A 2,925-nucleotide genomic window follows, 5' to 3' on the forward strand; every position below is an offset into this window, starting at 1 on the left:
TTTTAGGTACGGATCTTCTTGTGAGCGAGCGGTTGTATATAATTGCTAAATATGGAACTATTGAAACTTCCTGGCAGATTAAAACTGTGTGCCGGACCGAGACTCGAACTCGATACCTTTGCCTTTCGCGGGCAAGGTTCGCAGGAGAGCTTCTGTAAAGTTTGGAAGGCAGGAGACGAGGTACTGGCAGAAGTAAAGCTGTGAGGACGGGGCGTGAGTCGTGCTTGGGTAGCTCAGTTGGTAGAGCCCTTGCCCGCGAAAGGCAAATGTTCCGAGTTCGAGTCTCGGTCCAGCACACAGTTTTAACCTGCCAGGAAGTTTCACATCAGCGCACACTCCTCTGGAGAGTGAAAATCTCATTATGGAACTATTGTATCAGCATACTCTGAGAGGAACCTGACTGGCATACAATCTGGACCGGAAACCTTGCTTTTATTGATTTAAGCTGCTTTGCGACACCGAGGATATCTATTGCTATGTTTCTCACCTTAGCAATTGTTCTTGATTGGAATTCAGGAGTGTTCATTTTGGAAAACTGCTTCCAGAACCGAGGCACGATTTACTGTTGATCGAGGGCGTTATGCACTATCTCGCTCTTCAGAAGCCTTCACTCACTCGGCTTAAGTTACTTCTCTCGGACGAAACATCACAGAAGTGGAAATTTTGACGGGAAGTGGCGCAGGCGAGTGAGATTTTATACCCTGTATCTCGCTTATTTCTAACAATTAACTATTTCCCTTTCAACGTGTACAATTACTTTTGTCGCGCAATGACCATAAACAAAGTACAAAGTCAGTCGCTGCAGTGTTGCAGGCGTTGACCTTAGTGTGAGCTGCTTTTCGTACGGACAGCGCTTCGTGGCTGTGCCGTGTACATGACCCCAGACATACTAATTCAGATGTCCTATACAAAAAAGGTATATAAGCCAAAAATAAACTGCTTGCATAAAAATTCTCCGGCAGAGCTGTAAATAAGTACCCAGGTAACACCGAATTTATCAGCTAGTGTCGAATGTATTTTCCCAACTCAGGAAATCTTTCTCAGACAACACTTCATTACTCGCTTTTTTCAATGTTGTAACGTTTTAAATCTCTTTTAATCTTTCGTCGTACAGTTAAAAAACAATACGTAAATGCAAAGACCTTTCGCTGTCCTATCAGCTTAGCCTGCCTAGCCGTCAAGGCCACTCAAAAGTTAACGCAAACAAGACTGTCCTTCTGTGCCTACTGAGGGCATCTCCGTCACGAAGTAAACGAGTGTTAATTTCCTGTTATTATGCAAATAATGATTTCGAATAGCCGTAAGTAGAAGAAGAGCTTAAAACCGGAACAAGAACACACGTAGAGCAGCACCTGCGGCATTTGCAACAGAAGATGGCTTTCAAATAGTGAAACGTGTATAGAACGAAAATATGTTTTCTTCACTTTTAATTACCGGTATCCAAAGTGATTTTTATGAACTCAATCTATGGTGCAAAAAAAAAAGCAATGGGCTAACTTTCAGGTACAGTCGTAGAGGAAGTAAATATGTTATGTGGACATGGGTCCAGAAACGCTTTATTTCCATGATAGAGCTCTGTTATTACGCACAATACGGGTACATCAGGTTCTCATGTAGCTCTTCAGTCACGTGGTGAGCATTGCTTGTTGCAGCGAACTGCTTACTCTGAAGCTCGATTTGTCGTGTAGCAGGCTTAAACGTTCCAGTCTACCTAAGATGACTGGCAGTTGCTTCAAACGGCGTTTTGGGAATCTCCCCCTACAGTAACGTTGAGCGCCACGGCCATTACCACCTGGAAATTTTGGAAATTTGTGGTAAGTTCCTGTGGGACCAAACTGCTGAGGTCATCGGTCCCTAGGCTTACACACTACTTAATCTAACTTAAACCAACGTACGCTGAGGACAACATACATATCTTTGCCCGAGGGATGACTCGAACCTCCGACGACCGAGCGAGGTGGTGCAGTGGTTAGCACACTGGACTCGCATTCGGGAGGACGACGGTTCAATCCCGCGTCCGGCCATCCTGATTTAGGTTTTCCGTGATTTCTCTAAAATCGCTCCAGGCAAATGCCGAGATGGTTCATTTGTAAGGGCACGGCCGACTTCCTTCACCGTCCTTCCCTAATCCTATGACACCGATGACCTCGCTGTTTGGTCTCTTCCCCCAAAACAACCCAATCCTCAACTCGAGCTTCCGACGGGGGGGAGCCACGCGAACCATGACAAGGCGCCTAAGACCACGCGGCTACCACGCGCGGCCCATTACCATCTAATAATCCGTACAGCAAATGGGCATCGGCCAACGACGCATTGCAGCATTTCAACTGCACTACACCGGAAACCAAGTCCGTGATGAAGACTAAACACCTGATGCTGCGTGCTTGGTGATAGTAGAGCAATGACGTTAGTGGCATGTCAGCACACATTACTTTCGTTCAATTGGAACAGCAAACACTAGCAATGAACCTAAGGATTACAACTTACTGTACATTCTAACCAAACGTAACGAAGAGGTTATCTTGAACATTTCACGTGAAAAAACGGTGCAGGTTATGTTGGTACATTCTGTTTCTGTGTGTTTCCCATGGTTAATGAGATTGTGAAGAGAAGCAGAAAAAGAGCTCTAACACGATATAAAGCGTTTTAGGACCCATGTCCTCTATGTGTGAGGGATATTTCTTGAATGTTTGGCCATACCTATCTGTTACAGCCCGTATTACACGCATCTCCGGACAACAGAAGCTAGGGATGTTTCTGAGGTCTGACGTCTCGCCAACCGCTCCAAACCCCAGGAGAAAGACAGGGCGTGGCGCGTACTTCACAACACACGACATTGGAGGTTTTACGAGTACCAGCAGCCGTCTCTGGTGGAGAGTGATTGACTATTTCAAACGAGTTTAATAAATCTTAACGGCGCGTTTA

This window comes from Schistocerca piceifrons, chromosome 3, assembly GCF_021461385.2.
Source record: "Schistocerca piceifrons isolate TAMUIC-IGC-003096 chromosome 3, iqSchPice1.1, whole genome shotgun sequence".
In the NCBI taxonomy this organism is placed as follows: Eukaryota; Metazoa; Arthropoda; class Insecta; order Orthoptera; family Acrididae; genus Schistocerca; species Schistocerca piceifrons.